The following is a 15709-nucleotide window of genomic DNA, read 5'->3' as shown; positions in this document are numbered from 1 at the left end:
GAGTAATCTTTTGCAAATTCGAAGCAGTTTGGTAATATGGAAGTTTCTTGAAAAGGAAACATTAAATCAGACCAAGACACGAGAAGTACTCTGAATAACAGTTTTGTTTATTTACCAATCTTTTCTAACCTGAGTCTGCCCACTTACCGCATTTAGTAGATTTAGTACTTCAATGTACACACAAAAAATTCCATTTAGTACGTATTGTACTATTTTAGTACTTCAATGTACAAATAAAGAAATTTCTCGTTCTATCTTTCATATCAAGACCTACCTTTTCTATCGTTCAATATTGCCAAAGGGCTTTGAACTAACATAAGCTAACAAATTTATGCTGACTTTATACCTAAAAGTATGTATTTCGAGAAGTTCAGACTTCTCGTGTATTACAATGTTGCACCAATGTAGTACGCAAAAAATCAACCCATAGGGCAGATTTTATGATAGTTGCTTTTATACAGATTGGTACTACTTGGAAAATTTCTGTAGCTTTTGAGTACCTGAAGGTACTAAAAATTTTTAATATAGCCAACCATGTATTGTGTAGGTTAGGTTAGGTGGCAGCCCGATGTATCAGGCTCACTTAGACTATTCAGTCCATTGTGATACCACATTGGTGAACTTCTCTCTTATCACTGAGTGCTGCCCGATTCCATGTTAAGCTCAATGACAAGGGACCTCCTTTTTATAGCCGAGTCCGAACGGCGTTCCACATTGCAGTGAAACCACTTAGAGAAGCTTTGAAACCCTCAGAAATGTCACCAGAATTACTGAGGTGGGATAATCCACCGCTGAAAAACTTTTTGGTGTTCGGTCAAAGCAGGAATCGAACCCACGACCTTGTGTATGCAAGGCGGGCATGCTAACCATTGCACCACGGTGGCGTATTGAAACGCCTACCGCAATCGTGTGGGTCGTTAACTTTGCAGGAAATTGGGATTGAAAAATTTGCTAGCGCATGGATGCGCAATTGTGACACCATATTAGTGCAGCATAAGATGGTGGTGAAGACCAATCCGAGGTAATTCCGAAACAGTAGACACTTTCATTGGAATGAAAGGCGATTGCACCGTTTCTGGGATTCACAAGGTCTGATCTACATTGACCGAATCGAACATAAAACGGTAGCACTTGGCGAAGAATAAACTGCCGTTTCACCATGTTTCACTCCCCGATTCCGGAGAAATTGCTAGAAATGGCTACGAACTCGTATGCACGTGAGTAATATTTTACCCACGCACCCTCACCTTCAGGCGTGATATTTTTGGAAGGACTCACGCTCATGCACGAAAAACTTTTAAAGACTCACACTAACGATAAGAAACGTTGTGACTCACGAATAATCTTATAATCAGCCAGTCAGGTTCGGCAGTAATTTAGCTGGAGAAGCTGACTAAAAAAATGAAAATGTGTAAAATCGAGAGCGTAAGGTTAGGTTAGGTATAGTGGCAGCCCGATATTTCAGGCTCACTTAGACTATTCAGTTCATTGTGATACCACAGTGGCGTGAACTTCTCTTTTATCACTGAATGCTGACCGATTCTACACCCAGAAAAAAGTGCCTTCGAAACTAAAGGAAAAAATTTTCATCAATATAGTTTATCCATTTTATTTTCATTAAGGTAAATTTTTGTGAAAATAATAAAATTTGCTCGTTTCAGTAAAAAAATCCTAAACTGTAAGCAGTTAGGAATAGTTCATTAACTAGAATAAGGCATGGAATTTTACTCATACTATTTTCTTCGCTGGGTATAAGAATTTACTACTGAAAAAGAAAATTTTATTCGCCGATAACAAAGCATTCGTAAAAATAAACAAAAACCGAACTAAAACCAAGTTTCTTCAAAATTAGTAAAATTTCTTATAAAATGATAATTGCGACTTCCTTTATAATAGAAAGTTTTTCATACATACGAACAACACTTGGCATAGAAAAATAGTTTAGTTCATTCGTACTAAGAAGTATGCAATCCTTTCAAAACTTAAGGAAACACACTTGTTAGAATATAGGAAATTTTCCTAAATTTCTATTGTCTACCTGTAATCGATACCTGTCATCGTAATCGATGTGTTTGCGCGTCGGTTGTTTTTTAGTTGGAATCGCGTTGTTTCCGAGAGATTGTTAAAAAATAATATGGTAAAATAATATAATAAATAACAAATAAAATATTTGTTATTTTAAATTAGTGAGAAAAATTTTCGTTTTTTTTTTTAAATAAATCTATCAATGTTCGTGATAGTGTATAAAGAAAGAAAACACCAGCAGAATAACAACCCTTTCATTTGTCTTCATTTTGGAGTCTTCAATTATCAGGTAATATTCAGTGACGCTAACCTTTTGAAACAAAAAATGTTTTATGAATTTTTATATTTGTAGGTATTGAAATTGTAAAAGGAGGACAAAATCGTTAGGCAGCAACTTATTAAAAGTGAAAAGTACAAGAAGAAGAAAAAGTGCGTTTTACAGTTGATAATATCACACGGAAATTGGAAATAGTGGAATAATAAACTAATATTTCAAAGATATTCGATGCTGTTGATTCTTAATAAATATATTCAATATATTAATAAAACATGTCTTTTATTGAAGATAAAATTGCTTATAGAAATAAATAAAATTGTATTTAAAAACGAAGGTAAGCAGTTCTAATTATGAAGTAAAAGTTTTACCACAAATGTGTAAGATTTGTCGAAATGAATGAAAAAATTTCAATAAAATCATTCCATATATGAATTCAAATTAGTTAAATTTTTTCATTCTGTAGTATTGTGGTATATAAATATAGGAAAATGTTAACTAATATATGGAATGCATTATTCCTAATTTCCACGAAAATCACATCGTTCAAACAAATAAAAATGTCTTTGGCGCTATACGAAGTTCAACTTTCTTCACAATGAGTTCATTTTAACTTAAAGAAGGGGTCACTTTTTTCTGGGTGTAAGTTGAGTTCAATGACGGTGATCCAGTTTGTCGCAGTTGTTAAATAGTGATAATTTAATGATTTCCATACTCGCTTGATATAAAAATCTTATTGGATCTACACATTTAGTGAAGAAGAATTACCGGAATAACCTATTTAACATTTTTCAAAAGCTTTTTAATTTCTGGCGCGATTCGGATAACCAAACTGAAACATATTTCTAAGAGTTTGTTCGAGACTGGTTCATGAGGAACTGTGTATGGAATGCTTAGGAACGAGTCCAAGGCGTGTCCTAAAGTGTAAATTTACCCCGTCAATGACAAACCCATGTTAAAGTGGCCGGTCCCTTATATACGTCTTGACCACAACTAGGACTGGTCCATGCACACCAGGGACTAGTCCTGTACCGGTCCTGTGGTTGATCCATTTCCCGTAGGGTATAATTTCGAGTCACGTGCGCGCATCTACACGGACGAAAAAGACTGTTTTTCATATGTTTGGGTATAAAAATTATGTGTTTGGAACTCAAATTTTTTAACACAATATTTTCGAGTACAAGCATATAATGTTCATAAACTAGCATAACATAATTGGGACATATATGTTAATATGTTAGAACATATTATGTTTGGGACATAAAATGTTTGTAAATATAATATGCTTAGATGCAAATATATATTAATTTGGAAATATCCTATTAACATATATGTGTTTAGAAAGAGAGACCTAGTGAGTATGCTGCAAGTAAAATAATGGAAGTAACCAATTGGCGCCTTAAAAATATATCCACACAAAGAAAATTTCATTATTTTTTTTTACTATCAATGTATGCCATAAGGTGAAACATAATATGTTTGAACAATTTTTTTGAGGGTGTACCACATATCCTGTTCTCTTGATTTGGCCTGATATGATTTCTCTTTATTTAAAAACTTTAACAAAGACACTCGCCAGAGTTGATAAAGTTGACACTTTTGTGCTTTTTTTGGTACATTTCGACGGCCAAAAGCACCGTGGCACGACCGCGAGCCATTTGGTACTTTTCCATCACAATTACTATATATAGAGTTATTCTGTCCTAAATGTGAACGTTTCTCAGATATCAACTCAACTCTAAAAATTATAAATAGCGGACATTGAAGAAATAAATATATTCCAAAATGAGGATATTTTAGTTTTTATTAAAGGATGTCAACATTTTTGAGAGAAATACCACATTCGTCCGCAAATGTGAAACTTGAAATATGATTTTTTTCACCACACTGAGGAACAGAGTATTATAAGATAGTGTATATGTTTGAAACACCTAGAAGAAGACGAAATACACACATGATGTCTTTAGCAATAATGCTTAGAGCTGGCCTCTGAGCTGGTTGCCATAGTTGGTAGAATTTTCTGACTAAAATTTTGTCAAAATTTTCTATAGAAATAATATTTTGTAAAAATTTTCTATAGAAATAATATTTTGTAAAAATGTTCTATGGAAATAATATTTTGACAAAATTTTATATAGAAATAAAATATTGTCAAAATTTTCTATAAAAATAAAATTTTTACAAAATTTTCTATACAAATACAATTTTTACAAAATTTTCTATACAAATAAAATTTTGACATAATCTTCAATAGAAATAAAATTTTGATAAAATTGTCTATAGAAATAAAATGTTGACATTTTCTATAGAAATAAAATTTTGTCAAAATGTTCTATAGGAATAAAATTTTTACAAAATTTTCTATAGAAATAAAATTTTGACAAAATATACTATAGAAATAATATTTTGACAAAATGTTCTATAGAAATAAAATGTTGACAACATTTTCAATAGAAATAAAATGTTGACAAAATTTTCAATAGAAATAAAATGTTGACAAAATTTTCTATAGAAATAAAATGTTGACAAAATTTTCTATAGAAATAAAATTTTGTAAAATAAGATTTTTTTTTTAGAAAATCTAAAAAAAAAATTGTCCAAATCGGTCTATATATTAATATACGTATACTTTTACAATAGTTTTTAAATTTGATATTATGTAATTTTAACACCTTTGGGCTTCGAAAAGTACTTTTTTTAATAGCTTTTTAGTACTTTTTCGTCAACATCATTTATCATCCCTGACACTCGCTAACTACAAATACCAGTCTCTCATTCGACTGGTTATCGGCGCCATAGAAACCAAAACTTTTCTTGAAATCGCTATTTCAAGCGAATTGGATTTAAAAAAGACTGTGTTAATTGCCTCTTCTAAAATGTTTGTGATATTTTTTGGCCACCTAATTATCGGTCCATCCTCGTATAGAGCAATGTTTATTAAGACATAAGTCGAAACTTAACCTCGGCTTCGTTTTTCGTTCCATGCACGCCATGTACCTGTACAAACAAACTCATTGACTTTATATAGGTTCAAATAAAAGATCAGACAAAAGCTGAATTTGTAAGATTTCAATACCCCAAAACTGTATAACAACAAAACCCGTGAACCTTTTGATTCGTTAATTCTTAGACCCTTTAATTTGAATTTTCACTCTTGGAAATTTCTTTGAAAAATTATACCTAATATTTTTATTTTAAAAGTCATCTGTTAAAAATAGTCATCATTTAAAAATAGTTTGCAGGAGATTCCTTCCCCTTCCGCCCTCAAAAAAAAAAAAACTTCGCCATAAGCCTTTATCTGCCCTCGCATACTCTTCCTTCCTTTAATACATCCACTATGCTCCCTGGGCCATTGGATGGATTATTATCGCGATGTCTGCTTAGATTGCATTTGGGCTGACTCAGGGGAATTACGCTAAATTGCATGAGCAGCCATTCACTCCAATCATATTTACCCAGGGGCAACAAATTAAGCAACGTCTTTGATTTGTTCTCCTTTTTATTATCAAAACTACTTAAAAAAATATTTTTTGGTTTCATTTTTATTTTCATTTTTATTTTCGTTTTCACTTGGTTTTTATTGAGGTCGTTAGGTTACTGGGTACGATTTGTATTGGCTGATTGTTTGGTTGCTTCATTGGCTTCCCCCTTTTCTTTTAAAGAGAAATGTTAATAATAACAACAACAACAAGAAAAAAGGGACTCAATCGTTTGTGAAATTCTGATAGTGCCGGTAGTGGTGGTGGATGGTATGGGTAAGGGGTAAGGAAGTGGCATTGCCCGAAAGGACTGTTGCTGTGCCATTGCTATGTATGATGCTGATGCTGTTATTGTTAAGCTTTTAAACAAAAATATTTAAATTTTCAACACGTGCCGGTGTTTAAATGATTCTCCCCTCTCTCTACTATCTCGCTCTCTCACTCTCTTCAGTATTCTGGTATTATGTTACTTGCTGTTGCCTTACTTGAGAAGATCTGTAAACTTGAAAACGTGCCAAAGGCGATTACTTTTATGACTACTTGTACGAACGTTGGTACGTACGACAACATGAGGATGTTAAAAACAACTACAACAACAACGGAACTGTTTACTGGATACACTGACATTGACTACTGATATTGCTGCTGTTGTTGTTGTTGTTGCTGCTCAATGGACCAGCAAATATTTATACACCAATATTATATTTCGCAGCACATCCTACCCCGGTTTTATTGTGAGTTTGCCAGCTGCATACCACATACTTAATATCCTGTTAAAAAAAAAGAGAAAACAACAACACCAACAACAACAATGTTGTGAACAGCAGTATCAGTTGGTTTTTTGTTTGGTTCTCTACGGAAAACGTAGCGGAAAACACCAAAAGAACATTTCCACTTAAAGACTCTTGCCGAGGCCCCCACTCACACACACACACAGAGAGATAAGCAAAAAACGGCATTTGTGGCGGCAGAAGAGAATTGAAGCTCTCTTTTATCCTTTTGTAATTCACTTGAACTTTAACTCTTTTTTGCCATTCAAACCGTGTACAAGAAAGCTGAATCCTGTGAGTAAACAAACAAAACTCAAGGGATTCCACACAATGAAGCCATACACCCGAAATATAAAACGATACTTGAAACAAAGGTTGCAATTCTAGTACAACGATGATGAAAAATTTTGAATTCGCGGTATGTTTTTGTTCTAACAAGCAATCCTCGCCTATATCGCGACTTTAAAATTTGTCAGTGTAAAAAGATCTATATGACATTTTTATACCCTGCGCCACACTGTGGAACAGGGTATTATAAGTTAGTGCATATGTTTGTAACAACCAGAAGGACACGAGATAGACACATGGTGTCTTTGGCAATAATGCTCAGGGTGGGTCCTTGAGTCGATATAACCATGTCCGTCTGTCCGTCCGTCCGTCCCTCCGTCTGTCTGTGAACACATTTTTGTGATCAAAGTCTAGGTCGCAATTTAAGTCCAATCGCCTTCAAATTTGGCACATGTTCCTAATTTGGGTCAGAATAGAACCCTATTGATTTTGGAAGAAATCGGTTCAGATTTAGATATAGCTCCCATATATATCTTTCGCCCGATATGGACTAATATGGACCCAGCAGCCAGAGTTTTATACCGATATGCTTGAAATTTTGTACGAACATAACACTTAGTCGTATAGTCAAGTGTGCAAAATTTGATTGAAATCGGTTCAGATTTAGATATAGCTCCCATATATATCTTTCGCCCGATATAGACTCATATGGCCCCAGAAGCCAGATTTTTGGCAGAATTTGGTTGACATTTTGCACTAGGAGTACAATTTGTAGTATAGTCAAGTGTGCAAAATTTGATTGAAATCGGTTCAGATTTAGATATAGCTCCCATATATATCTTTCGCCCGATATGGACTAATATGGACCAAGAAGCCAGAGTTTTATCCCGATTAGCTTGAAATTTTGCACAAGGAGTACAATTGGTAGTATCGTCATGTGTGCCAAATTTGATTGAAATCGGTTCAGATTTACATATAGCTTCCATATATATTTTTCGCCCGATATGGACTTATATGGCCCCAGAAGCCAGAGTTTTGGCCCAATTTGGTTGAAATTTTGCACAGGGAGTATATTTAGCATTGTAGCTATGCGTGCCAAATTTGGTTGAAATCGACTCAGATTTAGATATAACTCCCATATATATCTTTCGCCCGACATGCACTTATATGGACCCAGAAGCCAGAGTTTTATCCCGATTAGCTTGAAATTTTGCACAAGGAGTACAATTGGTAGTATAGTCATGTGTGCCAAATTTGATTGAAATCGGTTCAGATTTACATATAGCTTCCATATATATTTGTCGCCCGATATGGACTTATATGGCCCCAGAAGCCAGAGTTTTGGCCCAATTTGGTTGAAATTTTGCACAGGGAGTATATTTAGCATTGTAGCTATGCGTGCCAAATTCGGTTGAAATCGGTTCAGATTTAGATATAGCTCCCATATATATCTTTCGCCCGATATGCACTTATATGGACCCAGAAGCCAGAGTTTTATCCCGATTAGGTTGAAATTTTGCACAAGGAGTACAATTGGTAGTATAGTCATGTGTGCCAAATTTGATTGAAATCGGTTCAGATTTACATATAGCTTCCATATATATGTTTTTCTGATTTCGACAAAAATGGTCAAAATACCAACATTTCCCTTGTTAAATCGCCACTGCTTAGTCGAAAAGTTGTAAAAATGACTCTAATTTTCCTAAACTTCTAATACATATATATCGAGCGATAAATCATAAATAAACTTTTCGAAGTTTCCTTAAAATTGCTTCAGATTTAATGTTTCCCATATTTTTTTTTTTACTAAAATAGTGTTCCACCCTAGTGCATTAGCCAACCTAAATTTTGAGTCTATAGATTTAGTAAAAGCCTATCAAATTCTGTCCAAATCGAGTGATATTTAAACGTATGTATTTGGGACAAACCTTTATATATAGCACTCAACACATTTGACCGAAGTGATATGGTATCGAAAATTTAGATCTACAAAGTGGTGCAGGGTATAATATAGTCGGCATCGCCCGACTTTAGACTTCCCTTACTTGTTTTTTACTAAAATTGTGTTCCACCCTAGTGCATTAACCAACTTAAATTTTGAATCTATAGATTTTGTAAAAGTCTCTCAAATTCTGTCCAAATCGAGTGATATTTAAATGTATGTATTTGGGAGAAGCCTTTATATATAGCCCCCAACACATTTGACGGATATGATATGGTAACGAAAATTTAGATCTACAAAGTGGTGCAGGGTATAATAAGTCGGCCCCGCCCGACTTTAGACTTTACTTATTTGTTTTTTTTTTTTTTTTTTTTTAATTCAAAGTCGATTTTGCAATTCAATAGCAAATGAAGAGAACGGAAAGCCTTTCACAATAGCAAATAGCATTTTGTAATGTTTACTCATTCCCATCAACTACCATTGCCTCTCTAAGATCAAATAAATGCAATGAATTATCACAAATTAAAGTGAATAGGTTTTGTGTCAGTGTAGCTTGCATATTGCATTCATCTACTATTTCTAGGATAACAAGAGAATAAATGGTTGCAGCATTTAATTCCTTTTTGGAAAATGTCAGCTCATATATCGCTATTTAATATCCATTGGTGTAAAGAGAGCTAACTGAAAGGAGCATAACTCATTTTTTTTTTCAAGCCTCCAAAGTTGTGCTCTACTTTTACGCACTTTGTCTCCTGTGAGTGTGTATAGATGAGTATTCGTATAAAAGTCTGTGGGATCCTTGTTATCCCCCGTATCTTTTTTATTTGTGTGCCCATGGCGGCTGGTGTTCTTTTCTCTCCCATGAAGAGATAACAAGTACTTGGTGTTTTTTTACCGCTTAACTCAACTCTGCCAAATGAAAATTTAGTTTTTATTATATCTATGTCCTTTGATAGGAATAAATGGCAAAAGGCAAGGCAACAAGAGGTAGGAGGTAGAGGCTGAGGACAAATCTTTTATTAATGTGCATTTTCTTGCTGGCATTGCATTTGATCAAAGCGCTTTGAGTAAATGCGATTCCAGATTCAGAGATTTCCATTGCCCTTTTGCACTGCATGCTGGTGCATCAATGAATGAGGAGTGAAAACTCAGCTCGATTAGAATCTAACCTCAACAATTAGCAAATCCATCTCTTAGTCTCAGCGACGATTGTGAATACAAAGGATTTAAATGCGTTTCTGTTCTTTTCAATTGCTGTCATTACAAATTTGCCTTTGGCAAATACGAACAATTTTTCACCAAATGAGAACAGTTTGCTTAGGAGAAGTTTGCCCAAGTAACAGAATCGTCTAAAAAAAGATTCAATGATTCATTAGCGCAAAAAGAGATTTCTTTGAGTAACGCATACATTGTTGGGGTATATATAGAAATGATAGATATGAATCCAATAGCTGTTTGAAAGTGTAAGCAACTATGCAACCAGTGACTTAATCGCGGTCTTACATAAGGAATCGTCTGTCCATTCGAATATATTCAAGTGTTTCGAAAGCCATTGGCAATGATCGAAATGACCTGAAGGTAAATCAATAGATCCAAATCCTTACTCAATCCCTTTTTAGGTGTTAAAACCACTCCAATAGAAGAAACTTCTGCATTGAACAAAATCAAGAAGGCTCCTTAAGTGCAATTCGAAATAAATCTTTTCCTGAAGAAAAATCTAAAAGGTGATAGTAGTAATATCGATGATTCTGGAAAACATTTCCTCTCTTTTTCTCTTGAAAATAACTATCACATCTTAGGTCAGGCTTTACATTCTTATATATATTAGCAGTCCTATATTTATTGTGAGGTTGCTTTTGTCCTATTCACGAGTGCTGATTCTGGGTTTAGCTCAATGGCAAAGGAACTCTTTTCAAGCCAATCCGAACAGCGTTTCATACTATGATGAAACCACTAAGAGAAGCTTTCAAACACTCAGAAATATCACTAGCATTACTGAAAGGGGATAATCCATCGCTGAGAAATATTATGGTGTTCTGCTTTTTGGATCTGGGTACCTTTATGTGCCCGCCTATTGGAGGTAGAGATATCAATGAACTAAAGGCGAATATTAACCATTATCTTAAGGAATTCTTCGGCAGCGGGAATCTGCAATTTTCTGCACCCAAATCGTCTCGTCATGGATCATGGATAGTAATGAAAAAGGAGCTAGATATTCGCAATAGAGACCAGAGCATTTTCACCTACAAAACCTTTAAGGATCATGCCGTGATCATGGATCAGGGTTCTTCCTCTTTAGTTAACACATGTTGGGAACAGAATCATAAATCCCCTTGTCGATTATCGATTAGGACTCCAGGCAGTAGAAGAGTCCAATGAAGAAACCTACAAACGGTGCAAAATACTGAGTTATGAATTATCAGCGGTTATTACCCAAAGGCAATTGAACAGCATCTGCAGCATAATTCCAAAATGCTTTCGGTGAGGGAACACTGTGAACTACTCATCCGCCAAGACCTAGGTTAGGTGGCAGCCCGATGTATCAGGCTTACTTAGACTATTCAGTCCATTGTGATACCACATTGGTGAACTTTTCTCTTATCACTGAGTGCTGCCCGATTCCATGTTAAGTTCAATGACAAGGGACCTCCTTTTTATAGCCGAGTCCGAACGGCGTTCCACATTGCAGTGAAAACACTTAGAGAAGCTTTGAAACTCTCAGAAATGTCACCAGCATTACTGAGATGGGATAATCCACCGCTGACAAACTTTTTGGTGTTCGGTCGAAGCAGGAATCAAACCCACGACCTTGTGTATGCAAGGCGGGCATGCTAACCATTGCACCACGGTGGCTCCCCGCCAAGACCTAACACGGTGAAGTATTTTAAAGCACCCGACCCATGTCATTTAAAGGAGGACACCATTGGAATGTGCCATAACTATCTGATTCGACACCGTTGTTAATGGAATAATGACGGTATTGAAGGCGGTGCATACGGCAACAGTTCAGAAAGAACACCTCCACATGTCAGCGACGAGGAGAAGCAGCAAACAGTGCCATCCGTCCAAAAAATTTGCGAAAACAGAACCACAGCATTCCTGCAGAATGGACAAACGTATTTTCCATAACACTTGTACGAATCGAAAGTGGCCGATCTACCATGTTGACTAGATCACTAATAAGTTCCTTGAGTTGTTTCCTATACCAGATTTAACTCTCTTGAAAGCATAAAAAGAGATCGAATATTGTGTTCTGTTCATAATCGTACGCTTTATGTAGATTCCATCTTAAATTCTTCTTTCCAGATATAATATTAACCCTCTAATGCCCAAGCCCGCCTTTAGGCGGTCTTCATTTAATAAGGAAGGTTTTAGTAAAACACACCTTAAGAGAACAAAAATGGGTAAAATAAAAAGAAAACTTAGTTAAAACTGTTCAAGAGGCTTTGCAACATATACTGAATTTTATTGTATAAATTTTCCTTGTTTAGTTTTCTTGCTTTCGTGTCGTTAACATTGAAAATTTAATTGGCTGGCAAAAAAATTGGGACATTAGAGGGTTAAGAATAGAAGTTGCCTAGCAGCTCTTAGCCCAGGAAGAATTTATGCTACAGAAATTTCCCTAACTGTAGGGTAATTTGCTGATTGAATCGATGCAGCAATTAACTCCTGGTCGTTTCGACCATTAGGTGTACTGGCCTTGATCCTTGATCACTTACAATCGATTTCGGCCGAATACAAAAACATTTTACAGCATTGGTTTATCTCAGTACCAGCGATACATACCATACATGTGATTTATTTCTTATCAGCAAGACTAGAGTCATTTCTGAGTATCTCAAATCCATTTCAAATGAGTTCACACATAATCTTCCATGATGATTGGAAGCGGTTATAACCAGTAGGTCAATGAAATGAATGTAGAATCATGTAACTCTCATAGATACGAAGTTCACCAAATGGACTTGTAACGTCACCATTACATCTTCAAGTCTCTTATCAATCTAATGTTTGAGATTCTAGCTCATTCACTTCCATAAATACAGGCTAATATCATCCATTATCTTCCTCTCCATAGGAGTTCCAAATTGTGTCCCTCATATCCCGAATGTATATCAATTTTCTTCACTTTCCTTTTAAATTGTCCAAAATTTGTGTAGACCTTTAATAAAACTCAAGAAAAAATCTCCGACAGAATGAATTTTTACATAAGACATCGTAACACTTCATATCTTAGGAGTTATTAGCATAAATCCATAAGTTTCATTTAGGATATCTACGTAACAATTTGAATTAATGTTGCCCATACCTCTCCCCCAAAATCTCTTCGGAAGAATAATCGCAAATGCCTAAGCAGGGATACTTCCTTCCTTTCATCTTAATACAGTGCAAAAGTATTTTTCTGTTCACTGAGCTCTTACCCAAAATGCATTAATGTCCAATGTATAAAAGCTAGAGAATGTAAGTGAAAGAAAATGGATGTGTGTGTGTGTGTGTGTCAGTGTTAGTGAGCAAATAAGAACATTCATATGTGCCTGGACATGAGTGAATTGTAGGTTATCATTACGACTTCCAAACACTTTACATGCATAAATATTCATCCAACTGTCCGTCTGTCGGCTTATATTTGTTAGTCGTTGTCATTGACATGCACCAACTGCCAACTCCCTCCCCTCCATCGAGATGCTATAGAGGCCAAAGAAGCTCCTCTTCTTAACATGGGCTAAGAAGATTCTTTTGACATTCATTCATATCAGACTGATTATGTGTGTGCGCCCATTAATGTTTATGTATGAGTATGGAAATCTAGGGTTGCTTGGTATGTGTGAGAGTAAAAGTATTTGCATCTCCCTTACCAAAATATATGCGGAGATATGCATATGATGCTTATGAGTGGCAATTCCTAAGGATCAGATATTCAGAAATTCTGGCAAAATTTTACCAACAATGTTTGCTTAAATTGTATCCTTGTCAGAGTGTAGATGTGTTGGTGTTTGTGTGTGTGCTTGTATAGGTTTTCTGTTTGTATTTGTTTAGATTTCAATTTCACCCTCATTACTTAGAACAACGATAGACTCGAAGCATAAGGATAAAGACACATATTCGCAAAGAAATAGGCATAGACTTAAGCACAAATGCCATTACTGAACAGTAGAGTGTCACCGTCCTTCTCCTCCTCCTTACGAAATCCCCCCCCCCCCCCCAATGTTGGTTATATTCGTTAGACTTGAACATACGTTAGACTTTAGCTTTCAACATTAGCCAACGCATTGAAATAAGGCATTTCCGTTCTTTTGATATTTCTTTTTAATAAATCCAGAAATTAAAAGAAATGCCTGGATAAACAGCGACCCATTTATTCATACACACACTAACATATGTATAACTTTTACACACACACGAACACATGCGAATATTTTGAAAGCTAATGCCGACACATGCATCGGCTGAATGCTTGAATGGTTAGCTTACACTAGAATACAGTACCCAGAAGATTGGAAGAACTGTGAATGCATGGATGGATAGAAATTCGCTCTCTGTGGCTTCTGCTAAAATAGCTCCTGTCTTACTTGTTTTGTTATCCATGGGTCTCTGACTTTAATTCTTTCCCCCCCCCAAAGCAGACGATTAGTCTGCTGATTGCACTTTCGTCATGCACAACACATTCATAACAACACCAGACCACATTAACCACCCCACCACAGAACCAGAACAATAAAACATTGGACTCACAAAAGAAAGCTACATTCCTGCACATTCTGATCTGAACTTTTTCAAAAGAACTGAGTACACAGAACAAAAAGTTAATTGTTTTAAGGGTGCCGAAATGAATTCTATGCTCTTCACTTGAAATTAATTTTCTACTCCTTCACAATTGCACTGTGGCCAGGGTATACACATTTTGATCAGTGTGGAAATTGGCAAAATATGGATTCTAAGGATGGCATCAGGATAATCAGCTTGGGAGTATAATTGGTACTGGCTATTCGTTCGTCTATCTTCCTATTTTTAGTAGCCACAATGGAGGTCATAATTTATAACCGCTTCACGATTCCGCTATTGGAAATAGGTTGGATGAGAGACTCAGTTTTAGCGACTTATTTTAGTTCAATATTGAGCGATGGTCCTCAGGAGTCATTTTCACATTTTACTGGTATACTGCATGATCCAGAGACTCGTTTTGATCATTGCGGAAATTCGAGTTATAGACAGTGTGCATCTAAAGGGTGATTTAAGAGCTATTGAAAAGTTACATGATTACTCAAGGTGCGTCGGCGGTTTAAAGCAGCTTTGGTACTTGTGGTGGCTTTAGAGGCTGTTTTTAATTGGATGTTCGACGATGGTCCTCAGGAATCCATTTCGAACTTTACTGAAATTCAAGGTCTAGATAGTGTCTATATACCCTGCATTTCCTGGAAGCATGGCGCCTATCCACAAGGTCGTAATATGAATGGTTCACCCAGAGAAGGAATATGATCACCTCAAACATGTTTTAAGAGCAAAATGTTATTTTTGGGTGGCGACCATGTAACATGGTTTTCGCAACCATGTTATACTCTCGGAAATCATGTATCTGATTTCCACAAGCAGGTTATATTTGACGAGAAAATAACATTTTAGTGACAAACATGTTACATGGTCACCATACAAAAATAACATTTTGCTCTTGAAACATGTTTGAGGTGATCATATTCCTTCTCTGCGTGTTATTAGGGAAAAATTTCCTCTATACACGAATATGATACGGGAAATAATGGGGAAACAATCTTGTCGTTTGTCACTTCCAGTAGTGACATTAATAGATGACATCCAGCAGACTGGCCAAGAATTCATTTCGAGTCGTTTTATATAATCGTTGAGGTTCTCGTGGTGCCAACATGTTTTTGAACTATGTGACGCTGTTGCTTGATGGCCTTTTAACTCCAGCTGA

At 35.6% G+C, this 15709-nt stretch overlaps 1 protein-coding gene across 3 annotated transcripts in view; it reads left to right on the top strand.

The window, feature by feature from the left end:
* The window catches only part of Drl-2 (tyrosine-protein kinase derailed 2), a 251743-nt gene that overhangs the window by 148370 nt on the left and 87664 nt on the right, over window positions 1-15709 (top strand). The window lies entirely within an intron of this gene.

The sequence above is a fragment of the Haematobia irritans genome, chromosome 5 (genome assembly GCF_050003625.1).
Source record: "Haematobia irritans isolate KBUSLIRL chromosome 5, ASM5000362v1, whole genome shotgun sequence".
Taxonomy (NCBI): Eukaryota; Metazoa; Arthropoda; class Insecta; order Diptera; family Muscidae; genus Haematobia; species Haematobia irritans.
Note: the sequence above shows the minus strand (reverse complement) of the source record. Positions and strands in the feature narration are given on the sequence as shown.